The sequence below is a fragment of the Pogona vitticeps genome, chromosome 1 (assembly GCF_051106095.1).
Source record: "Pogona vitticeps strain Pit_001003342236 chromosome 1, PviZW2.1, whole genome shotgun sequence".
Classification (NCBI taxonomy): domain Eukaryota; kingdom Metazoa; phylum Chordata; class Lepidosauria; order Squamata; family Agamidae; genus Pogona; species Pogona vitticeps.
Window position 1 is genome coordinate 315757543 of NC_135783.1, and position 16767 is coordinate 315774309.

The 16767-nt window shown below is 41.3% G+C and overlaps 1 long non-coding RNA gene across 1 annotated transcript in view; it reads left to right on the forward strand.

Moving 5' to 3' along the window:
- Window positions 1-265: 265 nt before the first annotated feature.
- LOC110083502 (uncharacterized) overlaps window positions 266-16767 on the forward strand; it is a 30867-nt gene continuing 14365 nt past the window's right edge. Inside the window, exon 1 of the long non-coding RNA XR_012082599.2 lies at window positions 266-2668. This is a non-coding gene — a long non-coding RNA (uncharacterized LOC110083502). The remainder of the gene's footprint in view (window positions 2669-16767) is intronic.

Below are 16767 nucleotides of genomic sequence, written 5' to 3' on the forward strand. Positions count from 1 at the left end.
AAACGATGCACTGCCTTATAGCACAATCCTAACTCATAGTGGGCAGTATTTATCCTAGGGTCAGGTTAGCAGTATGTTCTGTGCCTAGTTTGTTGCTTTCCCATGTAATACAGTGGTGCCTCGCTTAACGAGCACACTGTTTAACGACAAATCCGCATAGCGATGCATTTTTGCGATTGCTAATGTGATCGCATTGCAATGTTTAGATAGGCTAAACATCGCATTGCAGTGATTGGTAAGCGTTTCACTTACTGATCTTCGCATTGCGATGTTTAGAAAACAGCTGATCAGCGGTTCCAAAATGGCCACCGGGTGCAGAAAATGGCCGCCCGCAGCGTTTTCGCGCCCTGCCCTCGCTTACCGGGCAGCGAAAATGGCGGCCGGATGGGGGAATCTTCACTTATCGGTGAGTTTTTCCCCAATAGGAACACATTAAACAGAGTTTAATGCGTTCCTATGGGTTCCCCCCCCCCGCATAGCGACGAATCCGGATAGCGACGTTAATCCTGGAACGGATTAATGTCACTATGCAGGGCACCACTGTACTGGCTTAGCCATCAAGTGCCTTTAACTTCCATGACACGTGGTCTCTTTGTTTTTGGATGTAATTTACGAGGGAGGATTCCATTGTACCTTTTTTTCCCTCACAACTGTGGTTGCGTAAAAAGCACTGTCTTTTGCTTATTCTTCTTCCCTCAACCTTCATTTCATTGCTACAGAATAAGTTCATAAACCGATGCTTCTAATAAGAACAACATAAGTAGGGGGTCTGCTGGATCTGACCAAAAGCCACCTGGCCCATCATCCTGGTCACGCCAGAATGGGCCCATGAGTTGCCCACAGCTTATACATGAGTGGAGCTGCATCATCAATCCCAGATTCTGTAGCAGCTGAGAGTGTGATCAGACTGTGAGAAAGGTACAGGTCTGATCACAGTGGAAAGGGTTCATTTTACTGGGAGCAAGGTAAAGGTTCCCCTTGACATTTAGTCAGTCGTGTCCGACTCTAGAGGGCAGTGCTCATCCCCGTTTCCAAGCCGTAGAGCCAGCGTTTGTCCATAGACAGTTTCCGTGGTCACGTGGCCAGCGCGGCTATACACGGAATGCTGTTTATCTTCCCACCGAGGTGGTCCCTACTTATCTACTTGCATTTGCATGCTTTCGGACTGCTAGGTTGGCGAGGAGCTGGACAAAGTGACGGGAGCTCACTCCGTTGCATGGATTCGATCTTACGACTGCTGGTCTTCTGACCCTGCAGCACAGAGGCTTCTATGGCTTAGCCCGCAGCACCACCACGTCCCTTACTTACTGGGAGCAATCTCCCTTAAAGTAACCCTTCTATCCATTGGGAAATTGCTTCAGCCTAGCCTCAAAAAGTAGTAGCCCTAGTGGTACACCTTTTGGGTCCCAAATAGGGGTTGGCTGGAACACTGTTGCCCAGGTGATCGTTGTGAAAAATTTCACACTGGACCACACCACCAGCAATCCAAAATCAAGCTATACAACTGTGTGATCACACCTTAGTGCTGGAGGTGATATATAGCCATCCTGATTATGACGTATAGCCAATACATGATGCCATTGATCACTCCAACCTCCATGAATTTATTTAACGTTCCTTTTTGTAAAGGAAACTGGTGGAAAAACTACACCCCTTGGCAGTGAATTGACCACAGTTTAGCTATGCACTGTGTGAAGAAGCATTTCCTCTTCTCTGACCTACATCTCCTACCAATGAATGACCCCAATTGCATTCTAATATCAGGACAGAGGGACAAAGCGAGAATGCCTTCTTCTCTACCATTTTATACAGTTTTATCCTGTTTCCCATTTTGTTTTCTGAGCTAAACAGTCTCCAATGTTTCCTCATATGAAATTTGTTCCAATTCTTTGATCATTTTGCTTGTGATTATCCACAGCTTTTCTTGCTCTACAACATCATTTTTGGGTGCTATGACCAAAACAGATTCCAGGATTCCAGATGTGGCCATAAGGACACCAGTGCCATAAGGCCAAAATGATAAGAGTTTTATTTTTGACTTTCTTCCTTCCAAACATGAAATTTGCCCTTTTCACAGTGGTCACATTCTGTGTGGATCAGAGTTCATTCACCACAACCCCAAGATCTCTTTGCTGGGCAGTCTACCAACTGAAATCACAGGAAGGCACATGTAAAGTTAAAGATGTTGTTATTGTTGCTGCCATTGCATCAGTTCACATCTGCTTACAATGAACTGTGTTAGCCATTTTAATAACTCATCCCCCAATTTAGAGATACTCTTTTGGAGAGCCTTGTTATTCCTTTCTTGTTTTAACCATCTGAAATAATTTGGTGTCTTCTCTCTGGGCAGCTCCCAGCACAGCCAGCACCATCCGTTTTGATGCTTAGGGCAAGTGACATCATCTCCCACCCACTCTGTCCTGAGGCAAGAGAGCAAGCCCCCAATGAAAAAGAAGGAAGAGAATGGAGTGCCCCCCAAAAAGAAAGAGGACGTTTCTGCTTTTGAAAAGAGAACTGTGAATAAGGCTGGGAGGTGTTGCCATTTATTTTCCTAACACTCACCAGGATTTTGGTGGAAGACATTCTCAACAGGGCCATATGCCCCCTCGGTGGTGTTGGGGCGCACATTTGAAGACTGGAAACAATTCTTCTCACACAAGCTTTCAGGGTTAGTCATGTGACTGATAAAATCCTGATTCAGCCTATATTTCTTTCATATTGTGTTTATTGCTGCGGCAAAAAAAAAAAAAAAAAAGGACTGAGAATGGCTGTCTTACCTTAGGGCTAAGCTGCCAGTACAGCCCTACTCCAAGTCATTTTTGAACCATTTTTTAAAAACACAAATCTCAAAGGGACCACAGAGAAATTACCACTTATTTCTACTTTTTCCTTCCTGTTCTTTAGCCGATTTTCTATATACCAGTGGTGCCTCGCTTAACGAGGGCACTGATTAATGACGAATCCGCATAGCGATGCATTTTTTGCGATCGCTAATGCGATTGCATTGCGATGTTCTCAATGGCCGAAAATCGCATTGCAATTATTGGTAAGCGTTTCGCTTACCGATCTTCGCATTGTGATGTTCTAAAAACAGCTGATCGGCGGTTCCAAAATGGCCGCCGGATCAGCAAAATGGCCGCCCGCAGCATTTTCGCGCCCTGCCCTCGCTTACCGGGCAGCGAAAATGGCGGCCGGATGAGGGAATCTTCGCTTACCAGTGAGTTTTTCCCCCATAGGAACTCTGTTTAATGCGTTCCTATGGGGTTTTCCCCCCGCATAGCGACGAATCCGGATAGCGACGTTAATCCTGGAACAGATTAATGTTGCTATGCGGGGCACCACTGTATAAAAGAGCCTCTCCTTATTCTTTAATTGCTAAGTTTGTTCTTTTTTTGGGGGTGTGTGAAGAATTTTGTCAGAATCCCATCAAAAGTCATGTGGATTTAGTTGGTTGTTTGATTCCAGGGCACATGTATCTAGATTCCACCTCTGTTCAACTGTGGAGTCACTGACTGACTCTCCTGCATGGGACTTCCGTTGTCAGTTATTGGTCTCATAAATGAGAGCAAAAACCACGAAACAGGAAAATCCAGGCTTCCTTCACTCCCGATTGAAGTTAACTGCTTGAGTCAAACACAGTTCCGGGACATGAACTCTTGGAAAACCTGCATTTAAGTCTGTTTCGATTTTACTAAAAAGAAACCACTTAATACCGTAACTTTACTGTTCAATGACTCAATTTTGGTAACGTAAGGCCAAATTCATTATCTATAGGGAAACTGTTCTGTTCAAAGGACTAGAAAGGCCAATTATTAAACAACATGAGTTTATTTAAGTGAACAAAGGAAACATTTCTCTACAGTTTCATTTCTAAGCAACAGCATAACGTTTCAGCACCTTCTATAAAAATTAACCATTAAAAACAAAACAAAATCTAAACTATAAACTAAGGAAAACAAACGATATTCTTACACAGTCCATATTGTTAAATCAGGTTCCTTCGTCTGGATCAAAGATATTCAACGCCATGTTTTCAGATACCCAAAACTCTCTTCCTCTCTTCTCTCTCTCTCAGAGTTCCTTTTTCCAACCTCTTGTAAATTTCTCCAACCTGCCCCTTCCTGACATATTCGACCAATCATGAAGGAAAGAATTAGCATAGGGTACGCCCTACTTTCCCACCAACACCAAAGAATTGTTTATAACTCAGGTTAGAGATATTTTGACTCTGCTGTGTTTTTCTCTCCAGCTGCAGCGATAAGCTTGGCGACATGAAGCTGAAAATAACTACTAGTAATTTTCCAGAACTTAGCCTGTGTCAGACTCAAAATGGATTTCTCTATGGTTAAGACATGACTACATAACCCATCTCTAATTAGAAAAATACACTTCATCACATCCGTCTGTTCAACAAGGATGTTAGTCATCTACTTCAGTGAAGTATGATGAGGATGACGAGATAAAATTACAGTAATGGATACAATTAAAAGACTGTAGAAATTTATATGCAATAACACATGACATCATTTAATCCTGGATGTTTTATTAATTAAATAAATTAATTCTGCTGCCATACCAAGAGTTATGGTTCTGCTCCCATACCAAGAGTTACTGACACCATGGCAAAATCACTTGACCCAATAGTAGTAAAAACAAACAAAAAACACACCACCTTTACCCTATTTTCCTTTTGCTTGGCCTCTTATAGCTCATTTAAAACACCCTCCCAGTACTTTTAAATTAGGGAAATAAACTCTGCTAGTTTCAGGGCTGGCATCATTTTTACCCAGGCCCAAGAATGTATCTATTGAACAGTACATCTGGTAGAGTGGCATATAAAGATGTTATAGTAGGAAAAAACCACTGGGCTACTCAGGTATAATCTAAACCAAATCCCTTATGAATACACAGCGGAAGTGAAGAACAGATTTAAGGAACTTGATTTGGTGGACAGAGTGCCTGAAGAACTTTGGATGAAAGCTCGTAACACTGTACAGGAGGCAGCAACAAAAACCATCCCAAAGAAAAGAAAATGCAAGAAAGCAAAGTGGCTGTCCAACGAGGCCTTAGAAATAGGAGAGAGGAGAAGGAAAACAATGTGCAAGCGAGACAGGGAAAGTTACAGAAAATTTAATGCAGACTTCCAAAGAATAGCAAGGAGAGACAAGAGCGCCTTCTTAAATGAATAGTGCAAAGGAATAGAGGAAAATAATAGAAAGGGAAAAACCAGAGATCTGTTCAGGAAAATTGGAGATGTTAAAGGAACCTTTTGTGCAAAGATGGATATGATAAAGGACAAAAATGGTAGGGACCTCACAGAGGCAGAAGACATCAAGAAGAGGTGGCAAGAATATGCAGAAGAATTATATCAGAAAGATCTGGGTGTCCAGGACCCAGATAGTGTGGTTGCTGAGCTTGAGCCACACATCCTGGAGAGTGAAGTCAAGTGGGCCTTAGAAAGCATGGCTAACAACAAGGCCAGTGGAGGTGATGGCATTCCAGTTGAACTATTTAAAATCTTTAAAGATGATGCTGTTAAGGTGCTACACTCAATATGCCAGCAAGTTTAGAAAACTCAGAAGTGGCCAGAGGACTGGAAATGATCAGTCTACATTCCAATCTCAAAGAAGGGCAGTGTCAAAGAATGCTCCAACTACCGTACAATTGCACTCATTTCACATGCTAGCAAGGTTATGCTCAAAAGCCTTACAAGGTAAGCTTCAGCAGTATGTGGACCGAGAACTCCCAAAAGTACAAGCTGGATTTCGAAGGGGTAGAGGAACTAGAGACCAAATTGCTAACATGTGTTGGATTATGGAGAAAGTCAGAGTCTTCCAGAAAGACATCTACTTCTGCTACATTGACTACACAATTTGACTGTGTAGAACACAGCAAACTATCAGAAGTTCTTAAAGAAATGGGAGTGCCTGACCACCTTATCTATCTCCTGAGAAATCTATATGTGGGACAGGAAGCAACAGTTAGAACTGGATATGAAACAACTGATTGGTTCAAAATTGGGAAAGGAGTATGACAAGGCTGTATATTGTCTCCCTGCTTATTTAACTTATATGCAGAATACTTCATGCGAGAGACAGGACTGGATGAATCCCAAGCCGGAATTAAGATTGCCAGAAGAAATATCAACAACCTCAGATATGTATGATACTACTCTGATGGCAGAAAATAAGGAAGAATTAAAGAACCTCTTAATGAGAGTGAAAGAGGAGAGTGCCAAAAATGGTCTGAAGCTCAACATCAAAAAAACTAAGATCATAGCCACTGGTCCCATCACCTCCTGGCAAGTAGAAGGGGAAGATATGGAGGCAATGAAAGATTTTACTTTCTTGGGCTCCCTGATCACTGCAGATGGAGGCAGCAGCCATGAAATTAAAAGATGCCTGATTCTTGGGAGGAAAGCGATGACAAACCTGGACACCATCTTAAAAAGCAGAGACATTACCTTGCTGACAAAGGTCCACATAGTCAAAGCTATGTTTTTTCCAGTCGTGATGTATGGAAGTGAGCAATGGATGATAAAGAAGGCTGACCGCCAAAGAATTGATGTTTTGAATTGTGGTGCTGGAGGAGACTCTTGAGAGTTCCCTGGACTGCAAGGAGAACAAACCTATGCATTTTGAAGGAAATCAACCCTGGGTGCTCACTTGAAGGAGAGATCCTGAAGCTGAGGCTCCAATCCTTTGGCTTTCTCATGAGAAGAGAAGACTCCCTGGAAAAGACCCTGATGTTGGGAAAGAGTGAAGGCAAGAGGAGAAGGGGACAACAGAGGATGAGATGGTTGGACAGTGTCATCGAAGCTACCAGCATGAATTTGACCCAACTCTGGGAGGCAGTGGAAGACAGGAAGGCCTGGTGTGCTCTGGTCCATGGGGTCACAAAGAGTCAGACATGAATTAATGACTAAACAGCAACAACAGCTTGATCTGACAAGGTCAAGATTGGGCTTCAGTTTTTCTTCAAGAGTGTCCAGAGTGTAGGTTAATGCTCTTTCTTAGAACAAGACCTTAGTCCCAGATTACCTCATGGGAAACCAGAATGTTTTCACCTCCCCATTACTCAGATTGCTTGTTTCAGGGGTTAAGTGTGCTTGTGGTAGTTGCTGCTTAAAAATAATTATCTGCTAGCAGATTATATTGGTGAATGGTTTTGTTGGCTTGAGTGTTTACTGTTGTGCAGATGCGCCTGGGAGGACCATAAAATGTTACAACATAAAATTATAACATGAATACATTTTTAAAAATGTTTCATATCTTATCTAGTAACTCCATGTGTTAATTGCTCCTGACACTGATGCAAGTGTGTTTACCTGTTCTTACATATTACCAGAATAAAGCAGTCTTATAATCAAGGATAAACAGTGCAAAGATCTTAACATCACTCAGTTTATCTGCTCATTCATAGAAGACTATGAAGAAAATTGATTTGTCATGTTAGAATTTTTGCCATCATGTGACTTTAAATGCATGGAACTTCATTTGTCAGCTTTCAGTTTCTTGTGGGTCTATATAATGACAAGAGGGTTTTCACCTGAACATTCTCAGTTTGGAGCCGGAAACAGAAACTTCTGTCTGAGTTGTTGGCTTCTATTTTAAAAAGCCCACCCTTGTATAACCCCCTGCGTCGCCTAGGATCTCAATTTTTAGAACTGCTATTCTGGAGAAGCTGTGGTGGTGTATTGACTCAAACTACCTTACAGCAGCTGAGAGAGAATTTAAATCTGCCTGAGTCCGGGAGCACTGGAAAGAGGCTGCATGGGAAGATGAAATGTTCTCGTGCCACTTCTATGAGCAAAAGAATTAGATGGTGAATTTCTTGATTTTTCCACTCTGACAGAAAGAGCTACTAAGGAGTGCGACTGTGGTGCTTCTAATTTACCAGAGGGGTCCCCCAGCTGTTATCACCTAAGATCCACCTAATTCTTCCTGTGGAGATCTGTTAACTCTATCCTGTCAGTTAATGTAGAGGTCTGTACAGGTCAACCAAAGGAGGAAGAAGCAGACGCCACTTCAGGTACCCCTTTTATCTCCCCATGGCATTCTGTGGGGTGGGATGCCAAAGAAGGAAGAAGGTGTCCTTCGTTTCAGCCGGTGAAGAATATTTTTGAGTGATTCACAACAAAACCTTCTACTGTAATTGCTGGAGGGACAGCAGGGAAGTTCCTTAAAAATCATTTTCTAGCACTTCTTACTATTTTCTCAGTGCTACACAAGTTATGTTTTGCTTAAAAACAGTAAACAGGAAATGCACACACGTGAGGTATGCTGGGAAGAAAAATGGTAACCAGAGGAACAAATGGTTCCCAGAAGCAGTGCCCTTTTTGTTTGTAAAGAAGCCTGATTGATACTTTCCTCTTTGATTGTGGGCCCAAAATATGTCTGAAAAAGTGTTTAACACTGCTATAATCATGTTGTTGCTTCCATACTAGCAGCAAAGTAATAGTAATTGTGTGCTTTCAAGTCAGTTCTGACTTATGCAACCCTTTTTCAAGGTCAGAAGTGCTTTACTATTCCCTTCTTCTTGGGGCATCCTGGAACTGTGCCGCTTGTCTAAGGCCACACAGGCTGGCTCTTCAGTGGGGAATTGACTCCACAGTCAAATACACCTAATTCATGGAGCTATTCAGCCTGCTACTAACTACATAAATGAACCAAATTTCGCCAAATGAAATACCAGCCTTTAAGAGCAACCATCCATCGCTGTCCGAGTGTCCATCTTTGTAGTGCCACCTACTGGTAGTGGAGGGCTACTGAAACACCCTTTGCCATTTAGCACACACCACAGAGAATTTCATCATCCCTGTTGCTTGTGACTGGCTTCAAGATGATAAAATGTATAATCTGAGTTTAGACAGAGACCAGAACGCAAATAGCTTGGGAAACTCCAGGGACAGAAAGATCTTGGTCTCACACACCAATCATGTGACACAGAGTTGTAGGTTCGTGTAGGAGGAAGAGTACCTTCAGATGTTTAGGTCTCAAGGCATTTAAATGCATTTTTAAGCCAAGATGGGCTTCTAGACCCTTTGGACTACAACTCCCACAGTCCCTTACCACTGGGTGAGATAATATTTATTACACGCACAAACCATTTTAGTGATCCTGGGTTCCTTGATTTTCACTTTTAAATGCAGACTGTCACACTTTGAGCTGGAGCAGGAGACTAAATGTTTTGTATCAAGAGTGAGGATTTTTTTTCCAGTTTGAGATTCAAATTAAAAGAACATCACCAGTGCAGAAAAGAGCAAACAAAGGAAAACCAGTAACAAGAATGAATTGAAGGAGAACCTCTGCAGTAACAGCCTATCCAGGACGTTTTGCCTGTGTGTCTTCAAAAACTGGAACCAACACACATGACAAAGAAAATTCTTTGTCCAAAGCTTCACTTTTCAGTAGCCTTACAGATTTCTATAGTTATCATCACTGTGTCATTATGAGAGTGAATGGAGAAATGAAGGTGTTCACATGAAAAGTACATGTGGAATCTTGTGTAAATGCCATAGGTGCCATCACAAAATGACTGCCCTAGTGGTATGCTCATTCACAATGAGGATGATGGGCTGAAGTAGCCAATCACAGATCACTGATTGATTAAGCTGAATGCCAGGTAATTTGCTCAAGAATCAGATTAGCTGTCTAACTATCTGGCAGCAGAGCCGGAGGCTGTGGGTTCGATTCCCCACTTGTGCCTCCTTAACAAGGGCTGGACTTGATGATCCACAGGATCCATTCCAGCAATGCAGTTCTAAGAAGAAGATGATGATGTTTAAAACACAAAACTATTCTTTCGAACTCACAGTTTTCTGTGTCAACTGAATACCCATTTTGCAGAGGGCAAGGCAATTAATTTCTCCAGATCACCACAAAATGAATTCCTTTAAATTTAACTTATTTCTCTAATTAAATAGGAAGATTTTCCCAAAATCTACTTCTCTGACATTACCCCAGAGCAATTTATGTCTACGTAAACACTTCTCAGTTTCTCACAGTCATGTTTGGTAGGGGTATGTGTATTGTAATTGTATGTTGTAATTTAGATTTTTGTATAATGATTATGTTTGATTTTTTTAGTGTTATTGTTTTACTGTGTTGTATACCCACCCCCCAGAATGGCCTTGCAGCCAGATAGGTGGTATAACTGACTGACTGACTGACTGACTGACTGACTGACTGACTGACTGACTGACTATGAGGGAGGGCCTTCACAGTGGCTGCTCCCACACTATAGAACTCTCTTTCAGAGTCATGTTCTTTCACTGAAAGGCAAATAGTGTATGCTTTTATCCTGGCAGGCTTTCATCAATGGATTGATTTTTAAATAATTGGTTCTAATAGATTGGTGTTATCATTTTCTCGGGGAATATGCAAACATCAGAACATTAGCATTTTGAAATTCACTATTGTTTTGATGTTACAGTTTAATTGTGCTTTAGCATGCTTTTTAACATTATAACTTTTTGTATGTTTTCCTGTACAAAGTCAATTAAGGTTAATTCTGGTTAGACCAGAGGATGACGGCTGGCAATTGATCCAACCCTGACACGTTCAGTTGCTCTCATTAAATTACTCACTCAGAGAAAAATAGTTAGGGAAGGAGTGCCACTGTAATTATTCAAAAGTCCATTAAATATTTTAGATTGCTACCTTTTCATATTCAGTTATGTGTATGGCAGTTAAGCCCCAATGACCTTTGTGTTTACTAGACTGCATGAAAAATAATTAAACTCCATTAAGAAAACCAGCCTTAAAAAAATCTTCTCATGGATTGCAAAAGGTTGCACTTTCTGTGATACACTTTTCCTCACATGGTTGCTGTTCAGAAGCCGTTTCCCAACCTGATTCACTCTAGATGTGTCAAGCAACAACTTTTGTGGTTGCTGGCCATGTTGTGCAGAGAATGATGGCAATTGTAGTGCTATACAAAACAGAAGTCGCAAACAGCAAAATTGCTGGGGGTTCTGAGAGTCATACTCCAGAAAAATTAATTTTTCTAAGCCTTGGGATCAACTTAGGTGAAGTACTGTAGTTTTGTTCAGTTTTTACGGTCCCCCCCCCCCCACTTCTTCCCATTTCAGCAGGTCTCTTAGCCAGATATGTGCTATCTGGGGTGTGGGACTGGGGTGGCTTTTGAAGACCACCTCCCAGCCTATTTGCACATAGCTAGATCAATAAGTCTGGGCCCAACCTATTGTTTCAAAAATGCCTGAAAAGAAAAACAATAAAATGGGAAATTCTAGAATCTAAAGACATGACATAGTTGTCACTGACTCATCATGTAAATAATTTTTATGGAGACAGAATTATCAAGTTTCAGACTGAGGAATGTTTCTTAATTTCCTGACATTTACAGCTTGACTTAAGGTGTTTTATTGTTGTAGTTCTGTCCTAACACAGCAGGTGTCAGTCATATCTGAGCTCAACCCAGGCCTTGCCAGCCCTTGCCTTCTCTAACTTGCACCACTGAAGCCAGATCTCGTTTTCAGGTCTCTTGATGTCACAATTCATTTTCTCTGTGATCAAAATCTTTTTAAAAATAAAATAAAATAAATGTAAGCTATTGGCTTCAATCTAATTGTGACCTAGCCGAATTCTCGTACCTAATCAAATGAAACGAAATGTTATTCGCTAGATTGCAATTAGCATTCACTAACAAATTTAATTGTGGAGATTTATTCCCACACATGGGTAATGGGAAAGCATTTAGATAATTACAAGTGTCTAGTGCCTTTCCACTGCTAATTGCTTTTGCTGAATGATTCATTTCAAGGGCTGCAAGTGAAACTTTTATTAGGGATGTGATGGAAAGATAAGTCTTATGGGGAACACTTGAAAGAGGTGGAGGTACACATTTCTGACTTGTCTCAAAGTCATCCTGAATGAGTTTATCCCAGCTCATCTGGAATTCAGAGCGCCTGCTTTTCAGTTTCACTTGCCACTCTTCAGAACCTCAGTTTTTGCCTTGTATAGTGCTCAACATCCTGTAATACTTCTGAAAGTATTAAGAAAGTTGACAGAGAAAACCTTTTTCCCCCATTTCTTACCAGACTTATATCTTCGAACCACCTTTGGTGTGTTGGCAAATTCTGAAGTTCCAGTGCTTGTCCTTACTGTCCCATGGGGGGGGGCACCCAACAGCAGTCCCCAAATGCAGGAAGCAGCTTTGATCCATATCTGTGTGCATGCATCATCTGTCCCTGTGTGTATATACAGATAGAGACACGCAGTTCACCACAATGGTCAAAGTCCTATTAGTCATGCCTGCTGTCATAATGCAATTGGTGTGAATCTTGGGCTCAAAATGCTGCAATGAAGAAGCTAGCGTAGGTGTTTGCTGTTGTACACCAAGTTGCACAAATCAGTGCACAGGAGAAAATGATTACACTAACTTGTGTTCACCTAATAGATATATGACAAATGAATTACCCCAGTATTAAAGACTCAATAGGATTTTGGCCAATATATTGCTGCTGGCAAAATCCCATCCACCCACCCACTCCAGCTGTGTGGCGGATTTCAGCTTCTTCAGAGGAAAAAACAGAACCTTCAAGGGGTGATGGCAGATGATATTTTTCCTCCTGATAAATATGTCTTGATGTTCCTGGTCACACAGTCCTGGATCTGGAAAAAGGACTCCTTTGTCCCAAACTTAATTAAGCCAAGGAATACATTGGTCTACAAAGTGGTGATGGCTGCTAGTTTTGATGGCTTTAAAAAAGATGGACATGTTGGTCTCTCAATAACTCTTTGGTTTGACTGCTCAGGGTAATTGCATGCTGAGAAACTATACACCTCTGACTAATAGCTGCTATAAGAGCAAACAATAGTGGAGAGTTGTTACTTTGCCTTTTTTGTTCTAGACATTTTAATGAGATGAATGATATGGCACCCCGTCCTGTTGTATGTGCATAAGCCAACTTGATTGGCAGGAGAATTTTCTTCTAAAACAGTGGTGCCCAGTCTTGATTCCCCAGATGTTCTTGGACTACAGCTCCCAGAAATCCTGGCCAACACAGTTAGTGGTGAAGGCTTCTGGGAGTTTTAGAAGAAGAACATCTGGAGACTCAAGGTTGGGAACCACTGTTCCAAAGGATGTTGTGGTGAGACAGCATCCTTTATCTCCTTTAGGATATGTTGGGCAGCCTGCATGACACACACAGTTGTACCTATGGGCTTCTTATTGCTGTACCCCATCCTCTACTGCCTGAAGACTACGTCACTGTGCCTATTGTTAGAGCTAGGCATACTTATCTGCTGACTTTCTCAAAGCATGAGATTTACCACTGCTGGAAACAAGATAATGTCCTTGATAGACCTATCAACAGGTGCAACAGGGTTATCCAGATACTGTATTCTTTTGATGGCAGGAGTCATGGTTCAACAGAAGAGCCATGCTTTGCACACAGAAATGTCTACTTTCATTTTTTAAAATCACAATGGCAAATCTGGGAAATCTGGGAAAGCTCTTTACCTAAATAGCTGTTGCCAGTCTGGTTGCCAGAGACAGCCTGCCAACTACAGATTCTGCATCTGAAGGATTCTTTTCTTATATATTATGACAATTGAAAAACAATTGAAAAAAAACAATTGAAAAAAGTATACTGTGAGAAACATTTGTCTGATCCTCTTAGAACCAAAAATCTGCAAATTGTTATATAAAATTCCTATGGTAAAGATTTCTGCAAATGACTTCTGTATTGTGTGTAATATAGTTCTGTTCCACATGAACTTTTCTTTTTATTTGTCCTTAGATGTTACTAGTTAGCCATGTTTTGCTGCATATGTGTGCATGGACCTGAACACTCACAGAGAAGTGAAAGAGTTTCTCTTTACTATTCTGCACTGTTCACCATTGAGTCCTGGATGTACCCTGTCATAGCCACCTTTTGTCTAAATTGAAAAACATAATCCTTTCTTAACAGCCTTGGTTCGAACAAATGGAGGAAACTTCTTCATACATACATTAGTCCAGTAGCATCGACTCAGTAACCATCTCCTAGCTTTCCCGAAGCCTTCCTACCTAAAATGGCAGAGATTCAACCTGAACATCTACAGATGTAATCTGCTGTTGAGCTTGGCTCTTTGCCTGTTAACAACACACACACGATATATTATGAACAAAGTAGTTCCTGTAAACATGTATATACACTCGTCATCGTGTAGTCGTTTAGTCATGTCGGACTCTTCGTGACCCCATGGACCAGAGCAAGCCAGGCCTTCCTATATTCCACTGCCTCCCGGAGTTGTGTCAATTTCATGTTGGTTGCTTCGATGACACTGTCCAGTCATCTCATCCTCTGTCGTCCCCTTCTCCTCTTGCTATCACACTTTCCTGACATCAAGGTCTTTTCCAAGGAGTCTTCTCTTCTCGTGAGATGGCCAAAGTACTGGAGCCTTAGCTTCAGGATCTGTCCTTCCAGTGAGCACTCAGGGTTGATTTCCTTTAGAACTGATAGGTTTGTTGTCCTTGCAGTCCAGGGGACTCTCAAGAGCCTCCTCCAGCATCACAATTCAAAGGCATCAGTTCTTCAGCAGTCTGCTTTCTTTATGGCCCAGCTCTCACTTCCATACATCACTACAGGAAAAACCATAGCTTTGACTATTCGGACTTTTGTTGGCAAGGTGATGTCTCTGCTTTTTAAGACGCTGTCAAGGTTTGTCATCACTTTCCTCCCAAGAAGCAGGCATCTTTTAATTTCGTGGCTGCTGTCTCCATCTGCAGTGATCATGCAGCCCAAGAAAGTAAAGTCTGTCACTGCCTCCATATCTTCCCCTTCAATATCCCAGGAGGTGATGGGACCAGTGGCCATGATCTTAGTTTTTTTGATGTTGAGTTTCAGACCGTTTTTTGCACTCTCCTCTTTCACCCTCATTACAAGTTTCTTTAATTCCTCCTCACTTTCTGCCATCAGAGTGGTATCATCTGCACATCTGTATATACACTACACATCAACAAATCAACCCAATGCAGCATGGAGAGCAACTCTGAAGGTATAGAAGCTGCCGCATCCAACAGTATGAAACGCCCTCCTTCTCTCCCTTGAATTAGTTCCCGCTCAAGGAAAGAGAGGAAAATTGCATGTTGCCGTCAGGTTTAATGTAAATGTCCTCCCATATCCAGGATGTAGCTGGGAACTTGGAGAGCTGAGGATTCTGCAGATCCAAAGCCCCTGATCATTAATTCATGCCATGTTCTCACTTTGCCATCTTTTCATTTTTCTCATCATCAAGAGCTCTAATGCCAGGGAGGAAAATACTATAGAACTTTCTAAAGGCACTAGGAGGATAAATTAGGTCTCTTTTTCCAAAGCTGAAATGCCCTCTTCAAACTCGGATGGGGAGATTTGAATTTTTCCAGTCTCTGGAATGCCCTTTGCTGTTGTAAAAACAATAACAGATTTGAAAGGTTGGCTCCAGAAACATTAACGTTTAAAGTAGCCTTGCTGAAATAAAAGGAAATTAGGTTAAGTTATGGGTCTACCCATGTCTACAAGATCCAACCCAAATGTTATCACAACTTCTTTTAAGAACATTTTAACTGCAATTAATTCATGTCAGAAAGATTTAGAGCTATTTACACTGCAGCAAAACAGCACAGTCTTGTGGCACCATAAAGACTAGTTAGTTTTATTTGGTATAAGCTTTTGTGGACTGCAGCCCTCTTCTTTGAACACCAGCTTTCTTCTTTTTCATCGGACTACAGGATAACACAGACAGCCTGCTGGAAATACACATGTGTATATGATAATTGAACCTGCCATGGTCATCTGAACAGTGCTTTTCGTAGTTACAGTGTAATAAATTCTGGAGATGTGTCAGTGAATCCTGACTGGTCACAGTTGCTTTCTCCATAGCAGCCACAGTGTGTTAGGGGCATGTCTGTACACCAAATGTATTTATTTTGCAAGGAACATCATTTTCTTAAATACTCCATGAAATAACTAATGGTATTCCATTTGGGATACAGTCCTGAAAATGTGGGTAAGATGTCCCATGACTACATCATTATAGAAACTCTGATTGATTTATTATGAAGTAATACTTTTGTAAAGATTTCCAGGAATTAGTAGCTGTTGCCAGATTTTTGCAACCATTTGTTTTTACACAGCATGTTCCAGTTCTTGCAATCAATACCACAGTGGTCTGAAATTTTTTTCACAACTCCTTAGCAATGTGCTGAACATTTAAAAGGACTAGCAATATTAATTGTTTTCTGCTCCATCACTATTCACCCCCCTCCTTAGCCATCCCCTATTTTATGCTGTTGACAAATTGATTCAGTTTAAATTGTAATTTTTACCAGTTAGCAGATTTGTATAGTTGTTTCTGTCCCAAATCAGGGAGCAACTGTTGTATCAAGCAAGTGCTGTCTCACCCTCCCATTTTAATATTTCAGGTCATTCATTTTTCCTCCCTCCAAGTGGTGAAAGCACAGGCCACTAGAAAACTAACTGCATTTGAAATGTTGCTGCTAGCTCCAGAAAATAACCAGTGAGGGTTGGCTTCAGAATTATTTGAAATTTTAAATGAATCCCATTATACCTCTAAATTAGGTCTCAAAATTATTTGGGAAAGAGATATGGTGATAATATCTGACAAATAGCAAGCTGTATGGAACAAGGCTCCAATCAGATCAATCTCTTACAGATTTAAGGAGAATTCTATTGGTTATAAACAGGTGGTATTATATCACTCAAGTTAAGCTATATTGATAAAGAACAACAAACAGTTCAACCTATTGGAGGAAACATGG